This window comes from Alosa sapidissima, chromosome 2 (genome assembly GCF_018492685.1).
Source record: "Alosa sapidissima isolate fAloSap1 chromosome 2, fAloSap1.pri, whole genome shotgun sequence".
In the NCBI taxonomy this organism is placed as follows: Eukaryota; Metazoa; Chordata; class Actinopteri; order Clupeiformes; family Clupeidae; genus Alosa; species Alosa sapidissima.
In genome coordinates, this window is record NC_055958.1 from 26,892,439 (window position 1) to 26,913,970 (window position 21,532).

At 41.1% G+C, this 21,532-nt stretch overlaps 1 long non-coding RNA gene across 1 annotated transcript; it reads left to right on the forward strand.

Moving 5' to 3' along the window:
• The first annotated feature begins 7,641 nt into the window (after nucleotides 1–7,641).
• LOC121703076 lies at nucleotides 7,642–8,578 on the forward strand. Its single transcript, XR_006029428.1, has 2 exons — nucleotides 7,642–7,771; nucleotides 8,001–8,578. It is a non-coding gene; the product is annotated as an uncharacterized LOC121703076 (long non-coding RNA).
• Nucleotides 8,579–21,532: the final 12,954 nt, after the last annotated feature.

Below are 21,532 nucleotides of genomic sequence, written 5' to 3' on the forward strand. Positions count from 1 at the left end.
TGTAATCATTATAATCCTTGTCATTTATAGGAGAACCACGCGTCAAGCAGGTCTTCTGCAAAAAGTCAAAGCAATGGATAGTCAAGAAAATCTATAAGCCACACACCACCAAGTTCATCCAGACACTAATTGAGCAGGTCATAGAAAACAGACGCAACCCAAACATAACATTCAAGGACTCAACTGCCTCACTCACCCAACCACAACCTCCTTTGCCATCTAACATTGCCCCTGTCTTTTGACCTTGTCCTTGCACTGCCTTACCTGTTTGCACTGCCATTGAGCACCTTACTATACATACTCAATTACAGGGTCAATACCTCTTTTTTTATAGTGTGGATAATTTTGTTTGTGCGTTTTGATGTTCATGACACAATTCTTTCTTTGTGAAGTAAAAACAAAATGTCACTCCTGCTCTCCTGTCTGCCTTCAACAAAGTTTAGCATCATAAACTTTGAAGGAGGTAACTGATATGCATCAAACTTATAATGCAATGTATACTTGTAATACTTAATAATTTATAGAAATTGAAAGGTATGACCACCATTCTGTTATCTTTGTCATCTGAGGCAACAGTAGCTAGGTAGTTCCAGTTTTGAAATGTTGGTCGTTCAATAACTTGAATACACTTGGAGCACCACTACTAAGAAAGTAATTTTAAAAAATTTTAAGCATTTAATTAAATAACTATAACAATACAACTGTTGAATGACTATATACAAACAATGAAACTATAGATCCTCCTGAGCATCCTCCGCTTCTTGGTGCCCGCAGTACTGGCCGTCTGGAGCTGGGTATTTCTGGCGGATAGCCAGCACAACACAAGCAGGTAACGACGACCTCTGCCCAATCTCTCTCCTTGTAGGACCCACTCAAGAAAGTGCCGGTAGGCTGAATTGTCTGGACAAAACGTTGAGCACAAAGTGAGTGATGGTCTAGCGTGCCACAGTAGCTAGCATAACTGCATGCTATTTGTGCAATGAACATGCCACGTTAGCGTGTTAGCAAGATTACTCCTTGACATAGTAACAAAGAAAATAAACTTACTTTACAGAAAGACGTCCATGTAGCTTTGGCTGCCGTTTCCAGTTGACCTTAGGTGTTCTAAAGTAGGTCTCCAGGACACCACTATCCATGGGGTGAGAATGGGGTGATCAACAACACACACGTCCGTGTCATCCTCCGATTCCGTGATTTCGTCCAGCAGAAATCGGCACTGCTGGAATTCTTGGCAGCAGACAGACTCTTGTTCTGTGTCCATTGGCGCACAGTGAGAGCACAGGCACCACCAATCCGCCCCTCGTCGGGCTCCTCGTCCGCGGCAGGCAGGTTGTCTGCCTCGGCTGTTGTGGCAGCAGCATCAGACGCCTCCAGTTCCTCCATAGCCCTCAGCTGCTCGTCGCTATATTGTGGCTCATAAAGCCACGAACATCCGTTTCTACCATAACTTCTTCAAAATCCCAATCCTCCATATTGCATCTGTCTGTGTATTCGGTAGGGCCTACCTTTGGCCATGTTTTCTGCAGGTTTCTGCAGGTCTCCGCCAGTGAAGTCAAATGCACTGGCACTGATCTGTGATAGGTCTGTTAGCGCATTAGGTCCAACCCCCTATGGGCGGGGTTGAAAGGGTGGGAACTAGCGCTTGTAGTCTCAACAGAAATCCCCCCCTCTTACACTTCCTCCAACAATGACACAAAATGACGATTTTCGTAATCGTCATTGTGGAAGGAAGTGTAAAGAGGTGAACACGGAATTCTCCCGTCTCAGGGGGAAATGAGAGAGTGTTGCATGACCATTCAAAAGTATGACTGGGTTTCTAACAATGCAAAGCCTAATGCAAATGGGTGGAGTGTTCCTTTAAAATTCAAATGCCTACACACACTGGAGAGTCTTATAAATGTGCCCAGTGTGGAAAAGCTTTTACAACATCCTCACAACTTAAACTTCACATGTTGTTACACACGGGAGAGAAGCCTTTTATATGTGCCCAGTGTGAGAAAGCTTTTAATTTCCACTTAAGACTTAAGTATCACATGCTATTTCACACTGGAGTGAAGCCTCATCAATGTCCCCGGTGTGAAAAAGCGTTTGAAAGAGCCATAGATCTTAAACCACACTCACTAACACATGCTGGATAATTCATAATGTATCCAGTGTGGCAAAGGTTTCACACTAAATTTAAATCTTAAAGGCGAACTATGCAGGTTTTTTAGCTTAATTTACCTTAACTTAACAGCTTCGGAGTCATTGGAATGGTTATATGACTTTTTTCGGGTTGAATGGTGGCCGTCTCGCTTCCCCCTAGCGCCTGTGAGTGGAAAAACCACCCTTGCAACTTTGGGGCGGCCAACGGCCTCACTGTCAGGAAGTATAACGAGTGTAACGAATTGCTTTGCTGCATTTAAATACACATACACGCCGGCGAAAAAGAAGCGAAAACCAAGAAAACAGCAAAGAAATTGACAATACTGCATAGTTTCTCTTTAAAACCCATATGTACACTCATACTGAGGAGAAGCGTCATAAGTGTGTCCACTGTGGAAAAACATTTATTATGTGACATCCACAATAAGTGAGATATCAACAATAACAATAAGCGAGATATCAACAATAACAACAGAATAAGCGAGATATCAATAATAACAATACGCGAGATATGAACACTCTTAAACGTCTCATGTTTACACATACTGGACAGAACCTCAAGAAGAGGTTTCACAGAACCTTCAACTCTTGAATCCAATATGCTAATACACACTGGAGAGAAGCCCCATAATTGTGCCCATTGTGGAAGAGGTTTTGCACAACCTTCCAACTTTTAAATCCCATATGCTAATACACACTGGAGAGAAGCCCCGTAATTGTGCCCAGTGTGGAAAAGCATTTTTAATGTCCACATATCATAAGCAAGTATTTTCACATCATACTTTCCCAGATATATGGGTAGCCTAGACTGTCCTGATGAAAAGGTGTATGAAATGAAAGCATGTAGCTGGCCCCTTACAATGACCAAGATAAGTGCTTATAAGTAAAGGTAGTAAAATAAATTACACTGAAAATAGTGTAGGCCTCCAAGGGGTTAATTTCACATTGTTGGAAAACATTTGCAAGCAATAAACAAGAGAAAAAAATATTAATTGTGGAATTTTTTTTAAAATGTACGTAAATGAGTTATATATATTTTTACATAAAATGTACAGTACAGGACAAAAGTTTGGACACACCTTCTCATTTCAATGGATTTTCTTTATTTTCATGACTATTTACATTGTAGATTCTCACTGAAGGCATCAAAACTATGAATGAATGCAAAGTTATTTGGCCCACAGATGAATATTTGTCAAGTTATGGCTTGCTGAATATGGTATTAAATAAAAAAAGAAACTTTGAAGAAACTAGAATATAAGACATGTTGTCAGTTATTTCACACTTTTTTATTAAGTACATAATTCCATGTGTTCATTAATAGTTTTGATGAATCCACAATGAAAATAAAGGAAACACATTGAATGAGAAGGTGTGTCCAAACTTTTGGCCTGTACTGTATGTAAATATGTTAAGTAATGTACGTAAACTAATGTAATCCTTTGTTATTAAAATGCATGTTACTTTTGTTGGGTCAACGGGTGTTGAAGCCTTACTGTGGAAATAAAAATGTCATAAAAGCTACCTGTCATAAAATTCTGTCCTATGAAAATGACCAAAAAATTGTAACCCCACCCACACCTATTTTTTTTCAACTGCTTACACAATAAATCTTTGCTTGTCACACAATTTTCTAAACATGTCTTCCAAACATCATAACCCCACACCAAATCTGCAAAACCATACACTAATTCTCAATGTTTGACTCAGTTTTCAATTTACTAAAACACATTTTGCAAAATACCACACACAATTTTCTACTTGACACACAAAAATCTAACAGGAAGTAACTTGATTTCGCTTTTCAAACACAACCCATCAAAATGCCACACTAAATCACCAGTGCTTCACTCTCTCTCTTCACATGTGTAAACACTCATTACTTTACGGAACACCATCCAGTCATTGCCTTAGTATAGGCCTACTCTATTATGTAGGTGGGTGGTTGACATGACATGGCCTTTTTTGGTCCAATGTGTCAAAGATAAGTAAATAAAAAAAAAAATATGTCAAAAACTATGGTGATATTGTTCAGAAAATGCTGTTTTATATGAACATACAGAGCATTCATGGGATTAATCTTCCATTTTTTCACAATTTTCAGCCAAACCAGAAAAAGCTCATATGGTGTGACTGTCCCAAGCACATTTCACAAACTTTGATTTTGAATAAAAACAAGAAAATGAATTCATTTTCTGTTTATTCAATCATATATTGATAACCCAGATGCCTACTTGTGAGTCTGCTCGACTAAAAATTCAGGCATAATATTGTGAAGCCACCCTTAACTAAAACACTTTGTCCCAGAAATGGATATAATATGGTGTGACGCCATATTACAGTTTTTAAACGGGCAATTGTTTGGAGACCTTTGGGGAGTAGGGGTCCAACTTCTTTCAGGAGGAAGAACAACACCTCAGTAGGACACTGATAGTTACAAAGTATATCCGGCACTCTGCTTCAGTTCCATATTGCACCATCTTTTGGTGTGACGCATTTTACACAAAAATGCCCAAATTAAATTACTTTTCAGTCAATATTACCTTTAAAACTATATTGTCATATTGCAGTTAGCATGGTTTTAGGATGTTAGCATAAAAGCACATTGCTTAATGTCATGCTAAGTATATGAAACCTCATATGGTGTGACCCAATATCATATAGTGTGACCAGGTTTTCTCGTCACACCATATGATTTATTTGTCACACTATATGATAGAAACTGCATTTTCCTACATAAATAATGTTTTTTCATACATATGTTTAACTCATAATTAAGTGTAATATATATTTTGACATATTTCACATGATTTAACATTTATTATTTAAGATATGCAATTATTGCTTGTATTGTGAATCACACACACACATAAAACACAGAAATCACCCCCACACACACTCACTCACTCACTTTACAGCCTTGGATACAAAAGATACATATTTGGCATTCTAAATATCAATAGTATTCTGAGAAAATAAATTCTGGTGTTAAAGAAAACAGTAATATTAATGTTGCCTTTAGTACTATAAGTAATTGCAACAATTTCATCTGATTATAATGCAGGATATGTTTTTAAATTATCTGAATAAATTGTTGAATTTGTATTTTAACATATATAAAGAGAATAAACTCAAAGGGGAACTACAAACATTCAGATTGAAGCCCACCATTGAGAAGAGAAAAACTCAGGGAACCCAAGAGCTATACAATATTTGGTGGCATTCTGTTTTGATTTCTGTTGTGAACCTTTACATGATATACCGGTCTTAAACTGTATTTTGTTGCTTGTGAAATACATATAATACACATTTTTGTATTAACAGATTGTTATGTGGTGTTATTTATCATATGGCGTGACACCATATCATTTGGTGTGACATCAAGAATTTATGAAAATAAAAAGGCTTTTGGGGTCTAAATCATACAAATGTCAATGGAACAGATAGAAATTAGGGTCAGCGAAAGTTACAAGTATTTTCTTTCTTTTATATCAAGGTATGTCAAAATGAATATGACGTTTATTGAAAGATTGAGGACATATGCCTTACTCTGTGTATTGATGAAGAAATATACTGTAAAATGTAAGAAATTTGCACAAGGAAATGCTAGATCTTGATGAAGTAATGATAGAAGATTATAATACATTATACATATACATATACATATACATATAATACATACAATACAATTTTACACACAATAACTTTCATGTCACACCATATGACAATTTTAGTCACTACCACAACTAATTAGTGAATAAATATGAATTTCAACACAAAATCTAAAAGACCAAACATATTTTTGGGAATGGAAGGGTCAGTACAACAGGACTAAGTGATTTCCATGCCTAATATCTGAATTTTTTTTTCAAAAACTTTTTCGGCCTAAAACGTCAACTACCCACGTATGGACCCTTTCAATCTGGCCCTAGAGGATTTCAGAACCAATGCAGATACTTTGAAAGGAATGTTCTACAAAAGTCGACTTTATGTACAGTAAAACTTGTCTTTTTTACTATATGTTTGTGTCTCCCCAAGTTACCATTAGCTCAAATACATTTTTATATAGACCTATGAATACATAGGAGGAGAATACATTTTGCTGGAGATTTGAGGCATTTTGCATTTTGTGTGAGCAATTGTTGGTTTTGTGTGTGGAGTTTTGAAAAATAGACACAGAGTTTTGAAAACGTGTGTAAACAGTTGTAAAAAACTGTAACCCTTACTATCTTTAAGCTCATATTCTGTGAATACCTCAAGTATAAATGGGTAAATGACTGTAATGAAGTGTTACATATTGGTGATCTGCACCTTACAGTAGAAATCTGGCGATTTTTCAGACAGATCTCCATTTCTCGAGGTCACATAGTTGGTGGTGTGAAAAAACAGCCCCCATGTTCATGCGCCCCTAGATGTGTAGTGCTGTAGCTGCCTGGCTGCTTTAACCAATTGTTTTGTTATTATTCGTACCGACAGTACGGAAATATCAAGTATGCTGCTCATGACGAAATTAACTGAGGTGAACTTCTCCCCACTGTAGAATGTATAATAATAATAATAATAATAATAATAATAATAGGTTACATTTATTTAGCATTTATATTTTCTTTACTATCCCTTTCTGCATTCCACAGTGGGCAGAAATTCACCTTGTTTAAATAACAATTCTATTTCCTTATTAGCTGCATACTTGAGGTTGAAGATATTTAGGCATTTCAAGTTTCTCACATACTGGAACCTCATAGCCTTATGGTTCTCTTATTCAGTCCTGTACTGGATTTGAATTAGGAACCTCGGGCTCAGATATATATTTTTTTTTTAAACACACATATTATATTGGCCTATTGATTATAATATGGTTAATTGAAAGCTTTGGAATAAAGTCAGCTAACATTAGCGGTATTGTACACTACCATAGAACCACTATAGAAGTTGTGTAGTGGAACTAGTAATTTGTCTGGTGGGTGTTTTGGGTGTTTTAAATTAGGATCCTCGGGCACAGATATTGTCATTGGTTTTAGAAGTTTCTTGATATTTTATGCCCCCAACGTTGTCTTCAAGGCAGCACTGCCTGGAAGGTGCTATGGTTAGGCATGGGTTAAGGTTAGGATTAGGGTTAGGTTTAGGATTAGGTGCCTTTAAGTCAACGGTGGCAGCGCCCCCTGGAAGACAGTGTTGGGGGCATAAAGCGTTTTAAATGTCACGCATAGTTTTATTAACGATATCCATAGAGACAGTCTACTTATAAATACTTAGGAATTTAGGAAGTTGATGATCAGCTGAAGTTTGATAAATGTGACACTGCAACAATGGATATTTTTCCTGAGGAAATGAAATAGTTTTAATGTGGACAGTTATATCTTGCATTGGAGCTGTTTTATAAAGCAGTCCTCCAGAGTATCTTGTCCTTTGGTTTGATTTGTGTTTTTGGTAACATGCCACGCAGGATCAGGACAGCGCATGATGAAAATGGTGTGTGCGTGCGTGCGTGTGTAACGGAGTAAAAAGAGTTGCTAGTTAAATTATATTAAAATTGATGCAATTACGCCATCTAGAGGCAGGTTGATTTAGTGTGACAGTGGGATTCGCGTTGCATTTACCCAGACTGGAGATTACGAGATACTGGGTAAGTCACGCAATTTGGGAGGTCTGGGATAAACAATGTTTTCTTGTAATTCTAAGTACATATGTCTCGTATTTTGTCATGTAATGTACTTATAATGATTTCAGTTAACTATTTTGAGTTCAGTTGATGATTTATGTGTCTTGTAAAGTCATGTTTAAGAGACTTGCAACGAAGCATATTTTCATGTGAACTAGCGTGCTAATTGTCACTTGCTTTACATGTTATTTAGATTGTTGTCCCGAGATCTATTTGCTGAACCCACAATTCCACACTGTCATACTTTGTTCCAGGTAACTATTCTTATGTTGTGTAAATGGTTTCATCGTCATGTTATTCTCATTGTGCAAGCTGCCTTATACATTAGCTTTATATGGATAAGCAGCTTGCGCTAGCTTAGCTATATTGTAGACCAGCGTGGTAGTTTGGAGATTAGCCACATGTGCTCGAGTGCTGCGTTTGCAATGATAAACATGTTCCTTATTTTGTTATTTCAATATAATGTAAAATGGATCAAGTAGTTTCACTATTGTAATGTTGAAATGTACTGTATGTATGTTGTGTAATTCAAGGCTTATATCAGATATTCTAAAACTTAGCTACTATACGATCACACACAGTTTTATTTTGTTTCATAGATATATCATTTACATTTGCAACTAGCACAAATATATTCAGGTATTTGTAGGCTATAGCATTTACCCAGACTGGAGATTACGAGATACTGGATTGTTGTCCCGAGATCTATTTGCTGAACCCACAATTCCACACTGTCATACTTTGTTCCAGCAATAAAGAAACCTGATCCAAGTGGTTGTCCGTGGTGATGTGTAGAAGCAACAGTAGAATGGAGTGACCCGTCACATTGGTGCCGTGACTCATCGATTTGAAGTTGGATCTTCACCTCGACCCGGGACCATTCTACTGGACGGCTTCGTCACACTGTCAGGTGGACAGCGTATCGCTTCACACATTAGTGTAGGCATCAGTTGTTTTTATTTACTTTTCTTTGCTAGCCCTTTTCTGACTATATTTCATGCAGTTGTTACTGATTGACTGATACTGTGTTACTGATTGTTTGATATTGCATGATACTCCAATATGAGCTACAGGCGAGGGTATATCAGTATGCCTTTTGGTGAAAGCATTGGTAGAGGGAGGGGGATTCCAATAGTTTTGGATTTTGATAGTCCTGTTCAGGGAGGTGACGTTCATGTGGTGGGGGATAGTCAGATTGCCGCAGCGGCCCCTATAGCTAGTGGGGTCGGGTTTTCTTCCCAGAATCACCACACTGAGCATGCACCAAACACACAGGTTGTTGATACGTCCACCCCAATCACTACTCCCCTGTTACCTGACATAGTGAGTCAAATGAGTGACATAATTAGGAATGTTGGTCAGCAGCTGGCGGATAGCGTTATTGCGCGCCTCAGCCCAACACAAGCAGTGCCCACGCCTAGCACAGCACACATGCTCAGCACACCCACTAACACATCCACACAGAGTCTGGACCTGTCTCAAGTTCAACTGGTGCCTCACAGGAAGGTGAAGGAGCCTCCAACCTTCAGAGGGGATAGCACAGACACAGTGAATGTTCGTGAGTGGGAAGACTTAATGAGGAGTTACGTAAAGAAAACAAATATCAAAGCAGAGCAACAAGCAGAAGAAATACTCACGCATCTCAGAGGCAAAGCAAAAGATGTTGTAAAGTTTGGGATTCGGAACAGTGGCATTAAAGTAATTGAGAACCCGGAAGCCATCTATGGTCTTCTACGTAAACATTTTGCTGCCGTCCCCTGTTCACCCCTCCCCCTAGCAGACTTTTACACTACACTGCCAAAGAGCGATGAGGGTGCATATGACTACTGGCTGAGGCTCCATCAGGCTGCAGATGTTGCCACTGTCCGGCTTAAAGAACAAGGTAAAACACTAGACTGCCCCGCTCTTGAAGTGACGCGTATGTTTATCAAGAATTGTCCATCTAGAGAGCTTGCCATGACGTTCAGGTCAAAGACAATAGATAAGTGGTCTGTTGAAGAGGTCCAAGATGTGCTAGATGAATATCACAATGAGATTCGCTCTAAGGGTACTGTATCTGTGAATAGGAAACTCAATGAGAATGTGCACGTGAACAAGGTTGAAATGCCGTGCGCTGGTGCGTCTTTACCTGACAGACAGGACCTTCATGCAGCCAAGTCGACTGAGTCCCCTGCTCTTAACCGTGTCATCACGATGTTAGAAAAAATTCTACTTCAGAGAGCTACTCCTGCTCAGGCCATGTCAAACAGGGCGTCTACGCCTAGACTTCCCAGGATTGAGGGTCTGAATAGCATGCCATGTGCTGTATGTAGTGATGCTAAACACTCTGCCTTGACTCACTGTCGTGACAAGAAACTCTGCTTTCTGTGCCATTCACCTGACCACTCCAGACGCAGCTGCCCGGCACAAGAGAAATCCGCTCAGTCGGGAAACTGATGGGTCTGCATCAAGAGGAGGACAGTGCAGACCCTGTTTGTGAGCCTCCCACTGACGACACAGAGGATTTTGAGTCACTGTACAAGTCATTCAGTTCCAAAGTACCCTCAAACAAAACCGTTGTATTTCAAGGCCTACATAAAATACAGAAGTCTGATAGTTTGTTCTATACCACTATCTCGGCGGCAAACATTACTCTGAAAGCAATGATAGATAGTGGTTCCATGGCATGCACACTGAGCGAAGCAGCAGAAGCACGCCTCTTGCAGCATAACTCAGGCCTGAGAAAATATTCTGCTGATGGGGTCATCATTGTCGGTTGTGGCGGTCATCAAGTCACACCTAAGGCTATATATGATGTGGATGTGGTGGTGTATGATTGCAAGATGGTCATTCCAATGCTTGTGGTGCCTGGCCAGACTGATGAAGTGATATTGGGTAGCAATGCTATTAAGAAGATTCTTCATTTCATGAGAAAGACTGACAGCTATTGGCGGTTGATGTCCGAACCCAGTGGTGGCAGTGATGAGGATTGTCATCACTTCTTCTCTGTTCTTTCAAATATGGAGAAGTGGAGAGGTGAGACAGTGCCTGTCAAGGTTGGTACGCTGAAGTTGCAGCAGTGTGTGACTCTACAACCAGAGAGTGAGCATCTTGTGTGGGGCAAACTGCCTGCATCTGCGCCTATATCAGCAGGCAGCACAGTGGTTGTAGAACCAACTCAATCAAGATGCAGGCCAAGGAAAGTTTTGGTCGGCAGGATTGTTGCACCGATATGGGGCGACAGATGGCTGCCAGTAAAGATCATAAACCCCACCACTGAGCCGGTAGTGTTAAAGAGAAACACAAAATTAGCAGATGTGTCTCCCTGCATCGCTGCCGAAGACTTATCTCAGCCTGACAGCATTCAAGCTTTCTCCCAGACTGTGACTGGTGCTTCTACGACAAGGTCCAGAGGAGATATCAAGAGAGCATTGGATGAGCTTGGTCTACATGACCTGGATCTGGATGCCTGTGAAGTCTCTGACCTGTGGACAGACAGGCTTTTGCAGATCATTGAGAGATATGAGACGATCTTTTCGCGACACAAGTTGGACTGTGGAGAGGCATCTGACTTTGTGCACAAGATACATTTGGTGGATGAAAAGCCGTTCCGCCTGCCTTACCGCAGAGTGCCACCAAACCACTATGAAAAACTAAGAACAGCTCTCAATGATATGGAAGAAAGAAGCATTATTCGTAAATCCAGCAGTGAGTATGCATCGCCACTTGTTCTTGTATGGAAGAAAAATGGAGATCTGCGCATCTGTACGGACTTCAGATGGCTTAATGCAAGAACGGTTAAGGACGCACACCCACTGCCTCATCAGGCCGATGCTCTCGCTGCACTTGGTGGAAATGTCTACTTTTCCACCATGGACCTGACCTCTGGGTTCTATAATGTACCTTTACATGAAGACCATAAGAAGTACACTGCTTTCTCTTCCCCCTTTGGTCTGCATGAGTACAACAGGATGCCTCAAGGTCTGTCTAACAGCCCAGCTACATTCATGCGAATGATGCTTTCCATTTTTGGAGATGAGAACTTCACCAGTCTCCTATGTTACCTGGATGACCTCATGGTATTTGCTCCGACTGAACAGCTAGCTCTTGAGCGTCTGGAGATGGTTTTCTCTCGCTTGAAGAACAACAACCTCAAGTTGGCTCCGAAAAAGTGCTACTTTCTGCGGAGAACAGTTAGGTTTCTTGGCCATGTCATCACTGAGTCGGGAGTGCAGACAGACCCTGGAAAGGTTGAAGCCATTGGCCAAGTACAGATGTCTGATCTGATGGACAGTGACGGTGTCTCTCCTTCACAGAAGAAAATTCGGTCCTTCCTAGGCATGGTGCTATACTATCAACATTTCATTTCAGGGTGTTCAGCTAAGGCCAGACCCCTTTTCAAGCTTCTTTCAGAACAAAACAATGGGGGAAAAGCTCAGAGAGGAAGGAAGCCAAAGAAAAAGTCTTGCAGTCCTGTGAAGCTCAAGCCAGAAGACTGGACCCCCGAGTGTCAGGATTCCTTTGACACTTTGAAGCACGATCTATTACACACTGTGACGTTAGCCCACCCTGACTTCGGGAAGCCGTTCATCCTGGCAGTAGACGCTTCGTTTGATGGGATTGGCGCTGTCATCTCCCAGCTCCAGCCTGGAGAAGAGGTTGCAAGGCCAGTGGCCTTTGCTAGCAAAACACTGTCACGTGCCCAATTGAACTACCCAGCGCATCGTTTAGAGTTCCTTGCTTTGAAGTGGGCTGTATGTGATAAGTTCTCCCACTGGCTGAAAGGGGTGCACTTCACTGCATGGTCTGACAACAACCCCTTGACCTACATCCTAACGAAACCCAGGTTGGATGCATGTGAACAAAGATGGGTGGCGAAACTAGCGGCATATGACTTCGATCTGAAGTATGTCCCAGGACCGAAGAATACCGTCGCTGATGCCCTAAGCCGTGAACCTTTTGTCCAGTCCTGTGTAAGCCATCGCCTGATGAAACAGCCTTACTTGTCTTTGTTGGATGAAGTCAATGGAGTTGTCACCGGCACAGTGCAAGATGCTTTTCGAATGACCACCAACTGTCAAGCCGTTCAGACCACCGATGACCATGGTGATGAAGCCCTGAGTCCCGAACCAGATCCCCATTTGTCTTTTGGAGGTGCTATCAGTGCTGAGGAGGTGTCAGCAGTCATGGATGCCCATCGCACTGGAGGGGTCTCTAGGTTGTCTTGCACAAGCCCAGAGTCACTGCAGCTGCCTGGGGAAGATCCATCCATTGCTATTCCACTCAGCCAATTGCACAATCTACAACAGCAAGATGCTGTAGTGAACAGAGTACTGTTTTATGTGCAGCGGCATAGGAGGCCAAGCGCTGGCGAGAGAGCAGCCGAGTCGAGCCCTGTGCTCAGGCTGTTGAAACACTGGAAGAAGTTGAGGGTGCGTAATGGACTCCTCTACAGAGTGAGGAGGGACCGCCACATGGACAGGAAGATCTTTCAGTTTGTCACCCCAGAAGCTCTGAAACAGCAAGTCCTTCATGGAGTTCATGATATAGCTGGTCACCAGGGCCGCTCAAGAACACTCTCTCTGGCCAGTGAACGTTTTTTTTGGACAGGCATGCAGAGAGATATCGTGAGTTATTTGAAGCACTGTCAGAGATGTATCTTAGGGAAGACTCCTGAACCAGATGCCCGAGCTCCTCTCGAGAATATTCGCACCTCAGCTCCCATGGAACTAGTTTGCATCGATTTTTGGACAGCGGAATTGGGTGACAAGAAGACCACTGATGTTCTTGTTGTCACAGACCATTTCTCGAAGCTAGCTCTCGCTTTCCCCTGTCGGAACCAGTCTGCAAAGCAAGTTGCCCGATGTCTTTGGGATAAATTTTTCTGCATCTATGGGTTCCCAAAAAGAATCCATTCGGATCAAGGAGCTAACTTTGAGAGCCGGCTTCTTAAAGATCTACTGGAGATGGCAGGTGTGCATAAATCCCATACGACTCCGTATCATCCCATGGGCAATGGCATTACAGAAAGGTTCAACAGAACTCTTGGAGGCATGATAAGAGCTCTTCCTCCGAAGTGCAAGTCCAGGTGGCCACAGATGCTCCAAATGCTGACCTTCTGTTATAATTGCACGGTGCATGAGACAACAGGCTTTGCACCATTTTTCCTGATGTTCGGGCGGATCCCACGCTTGCCTGTCGATATCATGTTTCACCATGTTCTGGAGGACACCAACGTCGTCAGTCATCATGAGTTTGTGCACCACCTAAAGAGGGACCTATCAGAAGCAGCGCGGATTGCCCAAAACAATGCAACCGGAGAACAAGACCGTCATGCCAAAGTCTACAACCGAAAGGTCCGAGGAATGCCATTGTCTGTGGGTGACCGCGTGTTGCTGGCTAATCGTGGTGAGAGAGGAAAGAGAAAAGTCGCGGACAGGTGGGACTCAACTCCTTTCGATGTGGTGTCTGTGAGGTCTGCAGTTAATGTGTACCGAATCAGAGACGCTGTCACAGGGAAGGAAAAAGTCGTACACAGAAACATGCTGCTCCCTGTTGACTTCCTAACATTCCCTGGACAGGATGGGAATCTGGCATCTCTTGAGGAGTCACAGTCTAATAAATTGTGTGTCAGTGCTCAGAGTTCTATTGCAGCGGCTGATAAGGAGGACTCTCAGACGCGCACCATGAACTGGCTCATGCAGTCGCCGGTCCAGGCGGAAGTGGAGAGTGAGAGTGTTCCTGAGGAAGACGGCGTTGAGAAGGCCTTATCTGTAGATGCCTCCGGAGATTACCAGTCAGATGAACTGCAGGACCGTGTTCTTGATGTCTCTGTAACTGACCAAATCACTCATGCACACACTGACAAGTCACCAGATCCAGTACACGACATCACACACTTACCTGTTGATGGATCTGTTGCTCTTAGTGACACTCCACATCTAGATGACGTTAGACCAGAACAAGTTGTTTGTGCGCATCCTCCTAACACACAAGCCCCTTCAGTTGTCACAAGATGTGGGAGAAGTGTGAGGAATCCTAATAGGCTTATTTGTGAGATGTCAGGCCAAAGATTGTTGGGGAATGCTGAACCTATCATAGGGTCTGCATTTAGTTTCATTGCAGTGTCTATGGGAGTTTAGTATGTTCAATTAAACTGTTTTTTTGTTTTTTTTTTTCTCATTGCCAACCTGATCTGTGATCTATTTCAGAACATTCTCTATACTATAAGGGCAAAGTTATGTACAACACTGTGAGATGTAGAGGGCATCTCTGTTTCTCTGTGATAAGTATGGGTTTTGGTACCACCCTGTATTTACGCACTTCTTATGGAAGACTTTATGATATTGAGATTTTGGTACATCGGTGCTCGAGATACACTTTTTTTTTCTTTCTCTTCTTTTCTTTCTGTCTGTCAGATTTTCATGCACGTTGCCTCATTTTAGCATAATTTAAGGGGGGTGTATGTAACGGAGTAAAAAGAGTTGCTAGTTAAATTATATTAAAATTGATGCAATTACGCCATCTAGAGGCAGGTTGATTTAGTGTGACAGTGGGATTCGCGTTGCATTTACCCAGACTGGAGATTACGAGATACTGGGTAAGTCACGCAATTTGGGAGGTCTGGGATAAACAATGTTTTCTTGTAATTCTAAGTACATATGTCTCGTATTTTGTCATGTAATGTACTTATAATGATTTCAGTTAACTATTTTGAGTTCAGTTGATGATTTATGTGTCTTGTAAAGTCATGTTTAAGAGACTTGCAACGAAGCATATTTTCATGTGAACTAGCGTGCTAATTGTCACTTGCTTTACATGTTATTTAGATTGTTGTCCCGAGATCTATTTGCTGAACCCACAATTCCACACTGTCATACTTTGTTCCAGGTAACTATTCTTATGTTGTGTAAATGGTTTCATCGTCATGTTATTCTCATTGTGCAAGCTGCCTTATACATTAGCTTTATATGGATAAGCAGCTTGCGCTAGCTTAGCTATATTGTAGACCAGCGTGGTAGTTTGAAGATTAGCCACATGTGCTCGAGTGCTGCGTTTGCAATGATAAACATGTTCCTTATTTTGTTATTTCAATATAATGTAAAATGGATCAAGTAGTTTCACTATTGTAATGTTGAAATGTACTGTATGTATGTTGTGTAATTCAAGGCTTATATCAGATATTCTAAAACTTAGCTACTATACGATCACACACAGTTTTATTTTGTTTCATAGATATATCATTTACATTTGCAACTAGCACAAATATATTCAGGTATTTGTAGGCTATAGCATTTACCCAGACTGGAGATTACGAGATACTGGATTGTTGTCCCGAGATCTATTTGCTGAACCCACAATTCCACACTGTCATACTTTGTTCCAGCAATAAAGAAACCTGATCCAAGTGGTTGTCCGTGGTGATGTGTAGAAGCAACAGTAGAATGGAGTGACCCGTCACACGTGCATGCATGCGTGTGTGCGTGTAGTAGAGTTATTGGGTGCGGAATCTGCATATTGTGCATCTGTATTTTAGGGCTGAAACGAGTAGCCTAACCGAATAATTCGATTACAAAAAATGATCGAGGAAAATTCTCTGCCTCAGCTTAGTTTAATTCCTATCACTTGCGTTACATGGCCTGCTCAGCTCAGGGATTATTGTTTCACACGGACTGTTATTACTGACGCGCACCCCCAGAATTAAGTGGGTGAAATCAGAGAATGTCTAATAAGGGGAGAGAACCATAGATATATATAATAAACACTAGATGTCTTATGGCGGAGTCTCTACCGGCATCACCGGCGGCCATCTTGTCACAGGCAAGCTATCTGCTGGGCTCTGTGGTACCTGATGTGAGCATAGACAGTAAAAGAAATGAACGAACAGACTCCGTCGTCTTCAATGGGAGGGCACTGACGCAAATTGAACGTTTTTTCAGTTGGCTTGCCATCGTACTGCGCAGAGTCCGCATACTCGTGCTTAACCTTGTGCCGTTAGCCATCGAACTGAATCTTACTCGTAGCCTATGACACAAGTTGTGTTAATGTTCAAACTACCATACACGATCACACAATCACAGTAAAACAAAACAAAAAAGTTATAGCCTAATCGTCTTTCCACTTTTCCGACCTAGCCTACAGTCAATCCACCGAAGACCTCTGAAATGATTAACGTTCGTGCCGTTTTTTTATTAGGTTTACTTGCCTCTATTTGCTTTACCTTAACATACAATGGTATTGTAGCCTACATAGCTTTGTTCATGAGTTTCCGTGCTGGCTGGACCAATCTGGCTGCTTATCCAAACAATACGGTTGTTTCCCTACTGTGCGACAGAAAGACGCAGGCATAATTGCGTCAAATTATGTCAAAAGTTAGTTTCCCTACAACCGGACATGCTAACTATTCTTCTTACGGGAACCCAACGTTACATACGAGGTAGTTGAGCCTGTTTTGCCTTCTATTGTTCATGTAGATCAGCGGTTCCCAAACTTTTTTGCCCGCGGACCACCTTCTACATCCTCACTCGTGTACCCCCACCATCCGAAAAGTAACACATTCTATAGACGCATTCCAGGCATCATGTTTAATTAGCTGCCCTACATGATAACAGTTTATCAGTTTTAGTCAACACATTTTAGTCTTTTTTTTTATAACAAATTATTTCTGATTACCATTTGAGTCAAATAGTGTTTCACACATCTCAATTTTCCAACAATATTGTGTGTCCACAGGGCTACTCGTCTGTTATAATTACTCATTCTGATTTTTTGTCAGTCAGTATGTTTACATGCACAGGTAAGTCGAGCTGCAGTTATAGCTCGGCTGGGATTTGACCATAGACAGTAAAAGATTCGACTGGACCACTGTCATATTCGTAGACCAGTGTTTCTCAAAGTGTGGTCCGGAGATCACTGGTGGTCCGCGAGCAGACGTGGTAAAATATAATATAGATGAGTTGTTTGCAATATTGAACCAACTTGTATGTAAAACAGTTCTGCAACACTGTCTATGTAAGATATGCCAGTTTAAATCATACAGTATGAATCCACACAATAAGCAAAGTGCAAAGACAATAAGCAAGGTGGTTCAGTGAGTAAGCCTATTGTGTAGACTAATTATAGGCTACTGTTGAAGTAGGTCTAATCTTTTTTTTTTTTTTAGCTAGGGTTAGTTAAGTGGTCCTGAAACTGAAAAAGTTTGTTGAGAAACACTGTCGTAGGCCAAAGTATTAATGTTTTACTCCGCCTCGCTAGATGGCGATATGCGCCCAAACACAACACATTCCCCAAACAGACTCTCCATCTTAGCCATAGCTAACTTGCTAGCGAACTTTGCATCATCAGTCTAACTAGTTAAATAGTTGACATTACATGATGAACATTTTCGTATGGACATTCTGGGGGATGTTAATTTGTATGAGAGAAGCTTCAACTTCTGGGTATGTAGCATTGTGGCATAAAGCTTGGGTAGTTATCTTGCTAACTCTGGCAGAAATCTCCAGTGTTCTTGTTCCATGTAGTTTCGTGTTGCAGCCACAGGGTTGCAGCAACAGCACGTAGACTAGCCTACAGGAAAGGTGTTGCGTATAAACTCATTCGGAATATTTTGAAAACGTAACAGCTAGATATTCTGTCTTCTCATTTTGTAGACGAAAATGAAGAGAGATTTTATCTTAGTTTTTATTTCATGCAAAACATTTTAGTCTCGTCTTTTTTCGTCAACAATAATGCATCTTAAGATAGTCTTAGTCAGTGTTTCAGGACATTACTGCCGTCTCGTCATCGTCTCGTCTTAGTCATGAAAAAAAAGGTCGTTGACGAACATATTTCCTCTTGTCTCGTCTGACGAAATTAACACTAGTGTGTCCCTGTTTTTAGCCAGTTTGCTATGTTTGCGTAGCCTTCTACACATACTCTACTTCCACGAAACTAACGCGGCAGATATTCTGGCTGCCCGCAGGAAATCACATGCATTTTCGGTAGCTTTTTTTTTTTTTTATGAAAACATAGCCTGCTATAGAGTTTACAAATGATTTCATTTAATTTCACGTTTCCATATCATTATAACCCGATTCGAAATTATTTATTATTTATTAATTAATTTGATTATTAATTAATTATTATTATTATTCAATTATTAATGAATTAATCATTTCTAACACCTTCCCGACATTGCCCTTTTCATCTCGCGTACCTTTTGACCTATAATCCATATTGAGCTTGCAGAAACCACAATCAAATCTTCGATTTTTCAACGACAACATGTTTTTGCACTTATTTGTGATCGCCCCTAGCGGAACTGCAACAGATTGCAGGTACAATGGAGTTAATAGGGAGTGATCCGGCTCTCCAAAGGCAGAGAATGTCCAAAGTTTTGGGATCATTTCAAACTTAGAAAAGAAGACAAGGTGCAATATGTGTACTGCTAAGCAGAACTAGCGTACCACAACGATGATTCAACATCTAAACCGAAAGCATCCAGTTGTTAACACCAGCTAAACACTGATGTTGGCTAATTCAATGTATTTGTCACAACCCGGTCCAGAAGCCTCGTTTCCTAGCCTGTGACTTGAGATGCCTTTGCTGCTCCGGTCCGGGTTTTCCTTCTGCCTTGGCTTTTGGTTGACTGACAAGGGAGGCGTCCAATCACCTGTGTTTGCTCTGCTACACCTGCTGCCACTCTCCTCGTCAGCCATGGCTTTTAAGCCATGCCATGTGGAACACTCTTTGCCAGATCGTCACGTCTTTCAGTGTGGATTCTTGCGTGTTCTTGTGTTGCGTGCTCATGTTCTTGCTGGATTTACTGGTTTTTGACCAAGGATTGTTTTTGGACTTTGTGATTTTGCCTGAACCTTTTTGGAAACCTTTGCTTGGACTTTGTTACCGACCTCTGCCTGTGCTGACACGCGAGTCTTGCCTAGCCCAAGCCTTTGCTTAACTGCCTGTGGCCTACCTGTGTACCGAACTCTGCCTGTTTTTTGCCACTCTGGAGATCTGCTTGAACCTTGCCTGTACTGCTGCCTGTGTTTTGTCTGCCTACAAGTGTACCGAACTCTGCCATTACTGAAGAAAATATGTTCATTCAAATGTTTATTCTTTGTCTAGTCTGGACATCCACAATGTCCTATGTACAGAGAAGATTGGCTTATGAGCCGATTGCTTCTAATGACTGTGTTTTCCAACTATGTTGGCTTCTTCTTTTTATCTTTGGAACAGCAGGAATATACTGTATTTTAGAAGCACCAAAGGGATACTGATGAAATTGCAGTTTTGCCCATTAAAGTGTTATCATGATCCAGTTCTTAATAATCAGGCTTAATCTGTTGGACCCATAACCCCTTTCAATGAAAGATAATGATGAAAAACACTTGTAAAATAATTTAATATGTTGTATTTTAACAGTAACTTTTATATAGTGACAAACATTAGTATTACATATGTGCATGCAAAGACTCTATTCCAAAATGTGTGTAATAAACAAGAATACATTAATGACATTGTTATAATTAAACTATTTGGTAACACTTTATCTACGTAATAGTGACATGACAAAAAGCGAATGACAGTAACCCTAACTTGTCATGACAAAAACCGAATGGCACTTGTCAGAAGCGAGAGACGGAAGGTCTTACCTGGGTAAGGCACCTGGACCGCATGCCTAAAGGCTCCTACACATTACGGCAGTGCTGCACTATGAAACCCATTATTTTGAATGGCTTGCACGCGCAAGAACTGGTCTGCTGCTCTTGCGTTTGTGACGTACATTTGCATGTTTGGAACAAGCGGCAACATAAAACAAGAGACTAGAAATGACCCCTACGATGATCATGCGTATGATGCAATGACGCAATCTGCGATGCTGTTGTTTATTTCTGAAAGACTCTAATCCCTACTGACAATTATCCTGGTGTAGAATTCTGGGGTATTCTTACTGTATTCTGATGTGTTCATATGTTACATCTGTGTGTAGTATACAACAGGGAGAAGTTCATATTATTGTACATAACTGTGCCTTAGGCCTGTGTACCAGCAGGAAGGTCATACAGGCCGATGTTTAGGAACATCAGTGATAACATGGGCTGAGGGAGACAGCATGTCTGCCTATTCAGGCTAGTATCTCTATCTGGCCAGGGCCGGGTTTTGTGCACTGGTTGGCACCTGCCACGTTGGCATGGTTGACGTTTCTGTGTTTTAGTATAACAGGCTTTGTAATAGGTTTTGACTGGGAGACGGATCGAGGAAGCAACCCAAGGAGCATCTTCTGTCGGAAGGCTCAGCAGCCGCTTCTAATAACAACCACAACTGTTAGACTCTGCACAGTTTTACTGTTTGAGACTTAGCCTGTGTTCTGTTATTCATTGTTGTACCATCTACAATAAATCATCATCTAATCGCCGATCCTGATCCCGCCGTCAAGCTTTATTGACCATCTTCAATACAGACATTAGAACTAAAACACAACGCAACAACCAGAGAATCCAACACTGGTGAATGATGGGAAAAGTAGTATTAAAAAAATAAATAAGGTCAAATAAAAATGTGTCATAAAAAATACATTACGTTATGTCAAACATTTATGACTTGTTTATAATGTTTATGACATGTTCATGACGGTATCTACATAAGAGTGACATGACACTATCAAGTAAAGTGTAACCAAATATTTAGCTGATGCTGTGCATGTAGTTAGTGGTGATGTCATAATACTCATTAGTTCAGATACAATGAAAAATGAAAGGGAATTTC